The sequence below is a fragment of the Schistocerca gregaria genome, chromosome 7 (genome assembly GCF_023897955.1).
Source record: "Schistocerca gregaria isolate iqSchGreg1 chromosome 7, iqSchGreg1.2, whole genome shotgun sequence".
Lineage (NCBI taxonomy): Eukaryota > Metazoa > Arthropoda > Insecta > Orthoptera > Acrididae > Schistocerca > Schistocerca gregaria.
Window position 1 is genome coordinate 159,858,350 of NC_064926.1, and position 12,958 is coordinate 159,871,307.

General features: G+C 42.1%; 1 protein-coding gene across 2 annotated transcripts in view; it reads left to right on the plus strand.

Moving 5' to 3' along the window:
* Positions 1-12,958, plus strand: part of LOC126281373 (neuroendocrine convertase 1-like) — a 435,322-nt gene that overhangs the window by 54,018 nt on the left and 368,346 nt on the right. Inside the window, exon 1 of one of the 2 annotated variants that reach the window (XM_049980290.1) lies at positions 10,075-10,280. The exons of the other annotated variant lie outside the window; for it this stretch is intronic. The gene's annotated coding sequence lies outside the window, so the exon portion shown is untranslated. Of the gene's footprint in view, positions 1-10,074; positions 10,281-12,958 lie in introns of those variants that run through there. 2 annotated transcript variants of the gene reach the window in all.

Genomic DNA, 12,958 nt, shown 5'->3' on the forward strand with positions numbered 1-12,958 from the left:
TTTTTTTACCACGTCACGTGCCTGCAACGCCACCAGGCGTCATTCAACGTACGTTGTACTGTGGTCATAATATTTTGGCTGATCAGTGGATATGTCTCGACTTATTTATATTTTTAGAAATATCCAGGATTTTTGCTGTTATTTATCTAACGGAGCAGTTCATTTTGATATTCTTCACGCTACGGAACGGTACCTTCACTCACACTTCTCTGTTTACCAGAGACAATATTTAGAACGAGCAGGTGAAAGAAGGAAATGGAATGCTCTTCAGCAGTGTAAACAGCATAAAAGTTTAATTTATAAACAGTTAAATATCACTGAAAATGGAAGACATTCAAAAAAAACTACGGTTGTAGCTGGAACAACGCTTAAATGAAATGTTGTTGCTCAGAAACATGTCACAACTGAGTCTTTCCGTGTACACACGAGGAGTATCTGTGTGATTCAGAACAAGGGATAGAAACGTGGAACGGACCACCGAATAACTGGGTCACGTGAACAGCTTTACTGAGAGGTGACGGAATAAGAGAGGGGCAGTATGTGAAAAAACAGAAAAACCGTACTCTGGGCACGGTTCAAATATAAACCGAATGAAAGAAAGAAATGCCGAAGACGTATAGAATGAAGGTGTACTCACTACCAGGGAAATTAATTATATCTGGATATTCCTTTTGAATAAAAAAATAATAGAAGTAAAATTTAGAGAAATCGCATTACTTTTAGAGTTAGACAAACGTGTCCTCATTGTGAAGTATAATAAATTCTTTAATGCGATGGCAAGGAAACGAAAAATGTAGACTTCTACGTTACAATAGGGAATAATAAAAGTGAAAGACAGTTATGTATAAAGTCGCATAAGAATGCGTGTAACTTGGCCTGCAGTTTACTATCAATACTGTAAAGCTGGCCTATTTGAACGGCAACGAATGAAATTGAATAAAAACTAAAGCATATTCAAATATATAAGGATACAAATACCAGTGACTAGTTCTCAATGCAAGGAAAACGTATTGGATATTATGTAGAATGATCTAACAACGAAATTGAGTTAAAACTAAACATAACATAAACGGATATAGCGAAGTTAATCACAAAAAACTCACCAAACATACAAACACGGGGCGATGCAGTAGTCGAAACTGGGCGGGATTGCACAGTGGTTAAGGCACTAAACGTTTAGATTATTTGCACTTACAATGATGGCTTCTTATATATCTGGAAATCTCCTCCAGTCGTAAGAGAATGACAGCGACAAACATTTTACGAAAATATATTATCCTTGCCTCGTTCCCTACATTTTTCATCTATTTGCTAATCCACCGTATTTCTATCTTTGATTTCTCCCCTCTGTCGACATTCTGATCACTGGAGATGCATATGGAAACCCATAAATTGGAAATAACTCTCATGACTCTAACCTGAGAAGATTTATGGAAGGCGCTCCAAACACGGACTATTATATCAGACCTCAGGCACAAGGTCACATACCCACAACATTTCAAGAAATATTTTCGAAATAAACGTCTAGTAACTACAAGTAGCTATACTGTCGTAAAACTGGTTGGCATGCAGCAATTGTCGGTGATTCCAGAATGAGATCTTAACTCTACAGTGGAGTGTGCGCTGCTATGAAACTTCCTGACAGATTAAAACTGTTTGCCGGACCGAGACACGAACTCGAGCCTTTGCCTTCCGCCCGCAAAGGTCCCGAGTTCGAGTCTCGGTCCGACACACAGTTTTAATCTGTCAGGAAGTTTCAATTGGCGGCGATTTTACAATGCTACGTGTCCCTGAACTTCCATGAGGTTGTTGACATCCACAGCGCAATTAAATTCATCTAGTTTCAGAATAAAACACTGGATCACCGGGAGTAATGTCCGGATCAGTGGACTGGAAGGGAAAGTCCATCACCCTGGCCACTCCGCTATCCAGACATTACACCCCATCATTTTCTTTTCTGGGCCTATATCAAAGACAGAGTCTTGGTCACACCAGTTGCTGACGTTGGCGAACTGAAGGCTAGGATACAAGCTGCTGTGAGTACTGTGACAAAACACTCCTATCGGAAACTAGAATACCGCCTCGACATTCTCCGAGCTACCAAGGGAGCACACGTTGAGGCCTTAATAACTAAGTGGTCTTAAAAAAAAAAGTAACACTAACCTATGTAACGGCATCAAATGTAGCTTATTATGCCAAACGGTTATTCTGTTATAAATTTTTATATTCAGCACAAGACTTTGTGTTCACCCTGTATACCTGACATGTGCAGATGCGAAAAAAACCATTGCTAAAAACCTCAACCTAAACCCCTGGAAGGGCTTCAGTCATAACTGGTACACATACTGACTGCAATTTGGAAAGAAATACTGTAGGGGTAAGAACCACCAGCCACCTAATGGGGTGAGTGTGAAAATGTGGAAAAGAAGGAAGGACAAGGAGATGGACAGCCTACAAGGAGAAAAAAGGAGAGGAATGAAGAAGATGGGCAGAGAAAGGGAAGAGGAGGAGATGGACAGAAACAGGAGGATGAAGAGACAGGCAGAAAGGTGGAGGAGCAGGAGATGGAGGGGAAGGAGTAAATGGACACAGAAATAAAGAGGAAGAGATGAACAGATGGAAGGGAGAGAGAGAGACTGCCACAAGAGAAAAAGGGGAAGGAGGTAAACCAGGAGAGGGGGAGGAAGAGAAGGACAGAGAAAGGGTCGAGTTGGAATTGAATAGAGAAAGGATGAAGGAGATGGACAGAGACAGGAGGAGGAAAATGCAGAAAGTGAGATAGGGGAGAAGGAGATGAACAGACAGAGGAGAAGCAGGAAATGGTCAGAGTAAGGGAAGAGGTAGAAATAGACAGAGGAGAGAGGAAAATATGGACACAGAAAGGAGAGGGAAGAGAAGAATTGGGAGGGGGAGGAGGAGATAGGTGCAGAGAAGAGGAGGAGGAGATGGACAGAAATAGGGGAGGAACAAATGCACAGAGAGAGGGGACTGAAGAAGATGGACAGAGAAAGGGAAGAGGAGATAACAGAGACAGAGACAGGATAGGAAGAGATAGGCAGAGCGAAAGGTGTACAGGAACAGACAGAGTGGGGGGATAAAATTGACAGAGAAAGGGAAGAGGAGGAGATAAACATGGAGAGGGTGGTGGAGGAGTTGTAAAGGCACAAGTGGGAGTAAAAGATGGAGAGGCAGTGAAGGTGGAAGACATTGACAAAGAGAGCGGAGGAAGAGATGGAATTAGAGAGGGAAAGAGGAGATGGACAGAGGGGGAGGAGAAGATGGACAGAGGAGGATGAGTAGGTCGGCACAGAGAGGAAGGAATCAGAGATGGACAGAGAGTGGGGTAGGGGGTGCGGGAGGAGTAGGTGGACAGAGAGACGGGTGATGGAGATGAACACGCAGAAGGGGAGAAACGAGATGAAGTAACAGAATACTGGAGTAAATACATATCTGGGTAATGTCAGATATTCATCTAGGCGTTCATTTGATCTGCTGGAACCCTTGTGGAGAACAGGCTGGCCAATTTATGCGTCCTCCACGTCCTATGAAACGCCCGTCGAACATCCTGTCAAGGGTTATCCTAGTGTTAATTGCAGAATGAGCAGGTGCACCATCATGCTGATACCACATTCGTCGACGCGTTTCCTGTGGGACATTTTCGAGCAACGTTGGCAGATCATTCTATAGAAACGCGATGTATGTTGCAGCTGTTTGGGCCCCGGCAACGAAGTGAGGACCAATGAGGTGGTTGCCAATGATTCCGCATCATACATTTACAGTCCACGGTCGCTGTCGCTCTACCTGTCTGAGCCAGCAAGGATTGTCCACGGACCAGTAATGCATGTTCCGTAGATTCACTGCCCCGTGGTTTGTGAAATCCCCTTCATCGGCTAACAGGTAGGACTGCAATGCTTTCTCTGTTAATGCCCATTGACAGAATTGCACTCGATGATTAAAGTCATCACCATGTAATTGCTCATGTAACGAAAAATCAAACGGGTGAAAGTGGTGACGATGCAGTATGCCATGACACTACTTTGACTCAGTCCACCGACTCTCGCAAGTCCCGTGTACTCATGTGTGGGTTCATGGCAACAGCAGCTAACACACCCACTGCACCCGCTTCTCCTGTGATGGGCCTGCTAAGGACCCGTTTGCGTGCTAAGACCATACCTGTTGCATACAGTTGGCGGTAGATGTTTTGCAATGTGCGGCACGTTGGATGCTCTCTGTCCGGGTACCGTTCTGCATACACCCTGCAGGCTTCAGCTGCATTTCGTCGACACTCGCCATAGATGAGTATCATCTCCGCCTTTTCAGAGTTCGAATACACCATGGTCACAGTTCCTACAACACTACACTATCACAGACGTCTGGTAACACGGTGTACTACAGTTGGTCTGCGTGCAGAGACGGATGCAGAATAACAATAGCAGCAAGCGCTACATGCGGACACTGCGACAGCTAGACCAAACCACAACAGTGCACTGCAGCCACACTCGTAAACACGGTCATCATCGTAAACATGTCCCTGCAGATGCTGCTCGCCGATCGTGGCCCGTGTTTGTTACAAAACGCAACTGAACGTCAGAGGTTTCAAGCGTCAACTTAAGGTTACAATATCTCCGGATGTAATTAACATTTTACAATGCAACAAATGGCACTGATATTGTTTATATGTTCAGATGTGCTAACAAAACTAACGTGGTTCCATTTAAAAAAACGTAGGTTTGTGTTAAAAAACATAATTCCGTACATTTTTGTATGGTTTGTATTAAACAATTACACTAGCCCTCTCCTCACGTTCGGTCTGTGGAATCGGTTCGTCAGTATTTGATGTGGTTTACGAAATATATCCAGCGGTAACGTTAGGTGACTCACCCTGTATATAACTTGGTGTGGGTGATAATACGGAGACAGAAGAGGTAACAGGAGAAGGACTGGAAGGGTAAAATGGGCGGAGTAAGTGGCCAGGTAGAGGAGCAGGAGGAGCTGCATAGGGAATGGAGATGGGGGAGGTGGTCAGAGAAACGGCGTGAAGGAAATGGAGTCGAGGAGGAGGATATGGACAGAGAGAATGGGGAGTGAGTGGAGGAGGAAAGTGACTTGGAGGATTGGGGAGGAGGAGGTGCATAGAAGGGGAAGGAGTAAATGGGCAGGAGAAGGACAGAGAAAGGGGCAAGAGCAGTTGGACAGGGAGTGAGAGCTGGAGAACGTGGACAGAGAAAGAGAAAGAGATTGACAGAGAGAGAGAGAGGGGGGGGGGAGAATACAGAGAGGGAAAGGGGACTGACAGACTGGAATAAATACGTACCTGGGCAATGCTGAAGAAACAAACATCTTTCTTTGAGAAAGGTGACACTGAGTCACTTTGCATTACTAAAGAACATATACGTCAAAGGTATTACATTGATAGTAGGAATCAGGGCCGCTTCGAGAATTTTTCATTATTTTGAAATGAGCAGTTTACAGTCAGTGTGTATTACCATTTAGACATAGAACTGAAAGGCTAAAATCGTTCAAAAACATAATTTTCAACAAATAATGGAGTGAAGCCACATGGTAATTGCTGGAGTAGACAGGAAAACAAGCTAATGAACAAGGGTGAACAGAGAGAGGAAGTAAACGGAGATAAGGGGTTCCGAGTGATAATAAAATATCGAGACGACGATAGACCAGTAGGTCGGCAGTTGACAACAGGAACCGACATTTATGCAATATATTTAAAACCGTAATGTGTGCGACAGTCTTTAGGAGACGTTTCTCTAGCTCTGGATGTGAATCTGTTGCTGCTGCTGCTATTGTCGATGATGATTATGGGTTAAGTAAATGGGGGTATACTCGTATGCAGAAACAGACACCAATTTACGTTTGATTAAGATATTTGCAGGACGTGGAGAAGATCTGATGGCATTCTGGAAGTGGTATGGTTGGAGAGAACTTATTTATCTAGAGAGCGACTTAATGTAGGAAAGGCTGGGCAATCACAGAAGGCGTTATAGATTTTACGGTGAGTGATAGTATGTTTCCGGATTCAAAGTCTGAATCATATCGGCTAAAAATTATGGTAGCTTATATGACTAGCAATTCCTTAGTCGTCCTTCGAACCTACTACAACTACGAACGTTATATGTCACACATAATGAACAGTGCACTGCGGAGAGCCCGTCTATGAAGTGCTCATACGATTGTTATATAACACTGAAGGCCCGTCAGTAACATACAGAGTAATCTAGCTTCGTACAGTAACTATATTCAGAATAATTTAGAGAGATGCGTATCACCTCTCCCCATGGAAATACAAAATGTTAGACCCAAGAAAGGAGGTCTATAGTTTCATTTCAAGTACATGAATGGTAGATCTCGCGATCCATAGTGTTTAAGCTAAGCAACGCCGATGTTAATGCCCTTTGGTGCAAAACTCGCACAGGTATCTGCGGAAACCATTTACTATGAAGTCCTCCATTTGATTCAACTTTTGGAGATGACAAATAAGACCAGCTGCAGCCCATCAAATACTTTTGCACGTAGCGTTAAATATATGAAGAATGAAATATACACTGCTTACAAATAAACAGGAGGAAGACTGCTTCCTTGAAGCTAAACCACATAAATACACGTTAATATCGATCAGGAGCGTGAAAATCTTTACCTAGTTTAACCTTCTAACAATCAACAGCTTCAAATATTCTCCCATTTTGGAAATCCGGTACGATTACAGATGCAATACGTCTTTTTGTATTTTCAGCACCAACAGAAGCCGACTGTATGTCTGCGAGATCATTCCATGTATAACTATACAATTTACAACAAGCAATTCGCTACCGTCTTTTACCCATGTACGAAACGAACTGAAGGCAAGTTGATGTTATATAGCACTACTGTTCTGCTTTAGAGAACCCGCGTTCATTTAGTCAAAACAGTTATTTACATCCAGCCTATAATCTCCTAAAGCTTCTGTACTTCTTTCGTAAAGACAACATACAAATGATCTAATGAACAGCTTCGGAAACTCCACGGGTCTGTTCGTGGACAATGCTGTTGCCTTTAACAAGGTTATAACGCCTAATGACCGTACTGAAATGCAGAAAGGCCTGCAGAGCATCGACGTTTGAAGTAGGGACTGGCAGTTCATACTGAAAGTAAATAAATGTACTTCGAACAAATTGTCGAGGGGATAAAATAGTGTTTGAGAACACTATCGGCGATACACTGGAAGCAGCAACAACTGTAATATTCCTAGGAACAACCGTCGCTAGCGACCTAGACTGGAATGATTACATAAAACAAACTGTAGAAAATGGAGATTCTAGGCTAAGATTCACTGGGAGAATCTTAACGAAATCTAATTCATCTAAGAAGGGACAACGATCATCGTAATAAAATCCCAACAGGAAAACTTAAAGAAAGATTAGTTTTTCCCACTTTAAACAGTAGAAAATAAAATGGTTATGTGAACCCTCTGCCAAGCACCTAAGTGCGACCTGCAGAGTAGTCATGTAGCTGTACGAGTAGATGTAGACCGGAGAGATTGAAACTGTTACGGAAGTTTACCGATACTCATTCTTCCAACACTGATGGAACGGGGATGGGGGAGCAGATAGTGGTAACAGAAGTAGCCTCCGATACACATCGTAAGGTGGCTTTCGGAGTGTAGACGTTTCCGACAGTAGACAGCACAAAGGAAGAACAAGCCCATATATTTAGAGTTGCGCCTGTTTGGTAGTTTTGGTGCACTATATAAATGACGTAATAAGTGGTAGATCTACCTATAGTGTCGGTAGCATTGGTAGGGAAAGAAACATAAATGAATGTGAGAGAGAAACTACTTTTTGTTTGTTTGTTTGTTTTACACATAATTAGAGCCGCACATTGTTCAGCGTTAGTCCACTGTGCAGTTTCTAACTTTACAAAATATAAACTTCATTTTATAAGTGAAAACATTGAGCTGCTCGCTTCACTTCTACGCTTTTACGTAACCAAAACAAATGCTTTCTATAAAAGCCCAGTTTACGTGGACAAACACAAAACATGTATAAAATTATTGCCGTTATTTTGTACTCAATAGAACGATCTTCATCATGATCAAATGCAAGAGTTTCCCTTTGTAATTGATGAATGCGAAAGTTGTTTAACATTAACAGAAACACGTGGTATTTATGCTGGATGCTGTATCAAAGCGATCTTTGATATGATTTTGTTTTGCATTTTTTAAAATCTTACTTTTTTATGAGGAAATTGTGCTTTCAAGCGCTATGTGATAAATCCGTATAGATTTTTTTTCTTTTTTTTACTACAAAATATATCTGTTTCACGTTACAAACCAACAGTTTTCCAATAAAACCTGAATTAACAATGCAAATTATCGAACGAGTTGGCACGGTGGTTAGCACACTAGACTCGTATTCGCGAGGTCAACGGCTCAAATCCGCGTCCGGACATCCTCATTTAGGTTTTTCATGATTTCCGTAAATCGTTTCAGGAAATTTCCAGAATGGTACCTTTGAAAGGGTACAGTCGAGTTCCTTCCCTATCCTTCCGTAATCCGATGGGACCGATGACCTCACTGTTTGGTCACCTCCCCCGAATCAACCAACCCACCAATAATACAAATTTCAATTTTGCAGTAAGTGCCGTTTACTTTTAAGTAACAAACAAGAGGATAACCATGCAGAACAACAATATGTTATAGTTTACGTGGCTCTTTATATATCCAAACTCAGTTTCTAGACGGTTCACCAGTTTTCTAGGCTAATATGGTAAGACTGTGACCGCATACGCAAATAAAACGACAGAAGTGAAGTAACGCCCGATAGATATGCAACACACCTAACATTCAGGTAATACGGTTACGATCTTAACTGACCAAACCTACAAAGAAAAGTACCGAGGTCTGCGCTTTCTTACGATAGTCTACGGCAGGGCTTCCCAACGTGTGGTCCGCAGACCCCTTAGGGGGTCCACGGCCACCCTTCACCAAATCGTCTAAAATAATGAGTAAAATTATTGAATAAAAATGTGAAAAATCAAATTCATCACTATTTCTTTTTTCGTGTGAAAAAATGTGTGCTTTTACTTCAGGTCGTATTCCTAAGTAGTCTTTGCGGTTCCTAAGTGAGAACGCATACACAGTTTAGTGCCGGAGAATGCGGTTTCTCTAATGGACTGTCTCGCAACAACACGCGAGTTGTTAGTGCGCCGGCTCACGGCAGTAGATGCGCTGAAATATTTTACGCATGCGCGGAGCGAGCTTTGTCGACCAATCACAGCACTCACTGGCACGTATGCAGCCCCAGGCATCATTAAATGTTAAACTTGCTTTTTCAGTGTACTACCTATTTCATAAGACGAGTTTTGACCTTCAAGTTGTTTTCATTCATCTCTAAACCAAAGACTATTGATTCTTCTGTGTGTGTGTGGGGGGGGGGGTCATTGGGAACAGACTAGGGGTCCGCCATGGATTTTCGACTACAGAAGGGGTCCACCATCTGAAAAAGTTGTGAATCCCTGGTCTACGGTAGCTGATGATAGTTTTTCAGCTCCACATGTACTTATTTGGCAAAAGTACCTCGCACTTCCGCGTCCAGATAACACCTTGCCTGATCGTGTGCAGATGTGACGTCACGAAACAAACAAGGACATGATAGTTTTTCAGCTCCACATGTAGTTATTTGGCAAAAGTACCTCGCACTTCCGCGTCCAGATAACACCTTGCCTGATCGCGTGCAGATGTGACGTCACGAAACAAACAAGGACGAGGGCTGCACCCCGTGGGTAGTAGCGTGGGATGACGGACTTACGTATGCGGATGGGCATCGGCGGTAGGCAGCCAGCCGCCCACGCACGCGTTAGCCGTCTCTGTGCGGTAGGCTTCCCCGCCAAGACCGGCGCGGTTCAATTAAAAAGCTTGATTGGCAGGCCGGCGTGGCGGTGGTGTTGGTGCCGCGGTGGTGGCGGGCGGTGTTGGTGGCGTGGTGGTGCCGCCTCTATCAGTCACGTCGCGTGCGCGGCGCGGCGCGGCCGCCGGCGGCGGCACCGCCTCTGACGCACGTTCGCAGGCCGGCCAATCGGAAAACGAGTCTTTTGGCTTGCACTGTGGCTCCCCCTCCCCACCACGGCCCCCTTCCTCAGTCGCTCACCGGACCTCTCCCCCTGCTCTCCCTCTTCTTCAGGCCCGGGGTGTCCCAATTCCTCGCCACTCCCACCTACTGTTAAATAAACCAGCCTCGACGCAGTGGTACACCGGTCCTCTGCACCACGCCTCGCTTCCCGAGCTTCTGGTAAGTAGTTCGCTGCAGCGGTCGACCGCCTCCACGCATTCGTGTGAAACCGCATTCATAAAGGCTGCTCCCGCCAGTTTACGTTACTTCGTCAAAACAGAAAAAACACGTAGATAACTACTCACTAAGCCCAACACTTGTTAATCGTTTCAGAGGCCTCAGCCACCTTAACTTGGCAATATCGGATTTTAATTCACCGGCATACCTCACGTAAAGTTGAAATTGGTGCATTTTTGTATGATTTCCGCAGTACATTTATACTGGAGAGCCCTGCGTTCGACACTTGTGCTATATTTGACCATACAGTTATTACTTTCTGCAGTATCTCCAGAAGAAACTGAAACACATCGTGGGCTAGAGAAGCTTGGTGGCTAGTTATGTGATACTTCTGTTACTTTTATGTTACTTTCAGCGACTTCACGCTATACCACCGAACAAAATTGTATCGACCCCTCGCATATTTGCTTACATAAGGTACTGATTATTTTACGTGTGTGACTACCTCGATGTGACTCATACTGACTTACGGCGACAGGGCACCAATCAGTTTTTTCTGAGGTACAGTGAGCGGTCGTTGAGTATGACATTAACGGTACTAACCATCAAAATACCTTTGCTTTCCTCTCCACAAACATATTATGGAACAGTTTTTTTCCAAGAACACAAACCGTAGTGAAAATATGTAATGTGGCGTTAGGTCAAGACCAAAACGTGCGGTCAGATTTTTTTAAATGATTAGAGTAGCTATAACGCTTAATTATATGATTAAGATGCCTTGAAAGTCTAACAATGTAAATGAAATATTTTCCTTGTTCATCTGTGCATTTCTTGAATATTACCATAGAAATCCAAAAGAAGAATGGAACAAAAGGTCTCTGATTTTTACTACACAATTAATAGCATAAAATACGTTAAAAGTATTATGTGTGTACAAAACATGCGGTCAGATTTTTGTAAACGTTTAGAGTAGCTATAACGCTTCATTATTTGATTAAGATCCCTTGAAAGTCTAATAATTGAATAGAATATTTTCCTGTTTCATCTGTGCATTCCTCCTATAGAAATCAAAAGAAGAAGGAAACAAAAGGTCTCCGGTTTTTGCTACTCAATTAAGAGCATAAAATACGTTAAGAGTAATATGTACATATTATACCAATCTTGAGTGATACAAGATATTGTTATCTATAAAAAGACATCATGAAATGGTTTAAATCATCTCCCTTAAATTATTCCACGGTGTCATTAACCGTCTGTTCCATTCGTTTCTGGCAGATTATTTAATGCAATATGAATGAAAAAACACACGACAACGACGCAGTATTGTACAGTACTTTTTATTTTACAAATTATTTTTCGGCTGTTTAGCTGTCGTCAGATTCAGAGTCACGTTTACAGCTACACATATTTATCTTTGTGCCCTACAATGGCGTAACAGCCGAAAACGGGCTTTTAAAGTAGTAAATGTTGTGGAATATTAAACCAGTGTCGCATGTTTTTTCATTCAAAATGTATTGTACTTTTCTGTACTGTTTTAATATCTGTTTCACAATAACACTGGCGAATATTACAGGTGTGCTACTTTCCCTGTTCATGCTATTTACTTTTTGTTTGGTGGGGATTAGTTCATCGATTTCCGCGAAACTCATAAACAGAACTGGAAGTACTTTTGTTTCATCATCTCTATTTATCTGTTGATGTAATTACTTTGCGGTAAGGAAGAGAGAATGAGATAAAAAAGTTAACAACGTAAAATAAAAAACGTTAAGAACATCATAAAAAATCCGAGCAAGTTTATTCTCATAACTTTATTAACTCTGTAGTTTATTGCACATTTCACGAAGCTTTTTATTTTCCCAAGAATTTAAACAGGTGTCTGCGGAGCGTCGATCAAGAATTAGTGGAATGCTTTACAGCGTAGTCGCCTACACATTACTTCTTTGGAAACGTGAGAGCAATAAATCTCAATGCCATACTTTCAAAGACGTTAGGTTTATGCCACGAGACATAGAACTTCTTTCTGTGTTCAGTAATTGATATGATTTTCAGATTCGCGTAGCCTTTTATGCTTTTGTGAGTCTCGAAGACAAAGAAAAAGTGAAGAGTCAAACCACACTTCCATTATTTACATATATCGGAATCTGAGATGCCTTAGGTCTTCAGTTCTAAACCTATTATAAAAATATTTGACGACCTCGCCTCATGTCTGTGCTAAATTGAAATTAGTAAGTTTAAAACAATAACTATCAAAACTATCAGGTTGCACTATCAGTAATATGTATTAAATATTAAGTCAGCTCCGTCTAGTTATATAAAACTCGATAAAAATGGAAAATTTTCAGTAACCTACCTTAAAAATTACAGTTGTCATGCTACATACGTGACGTGTCCCAACTGTGAGGGCTCCACATTTGGAGATGCTTTATCTCGAGTGGTCCAACTATGTCTTGCGTCTCCAATGATGTTATTTCCCGTATAATCCATATTTTACATACCCCACTTTTCGTGATATTTGATGCGCTGTTTGTTATTGTGAAAATGGGAGATTATGAAGACGTGGTAACGTTTAGTCCTTATGAATAATATGCAGTATGTAAGTAATTTTTGTACTTTTTTGGCTGCAGTAAAAGTTACGAATAAAAAGAACACAAATAATGTAGGACCACAGACCAAAAAACCCA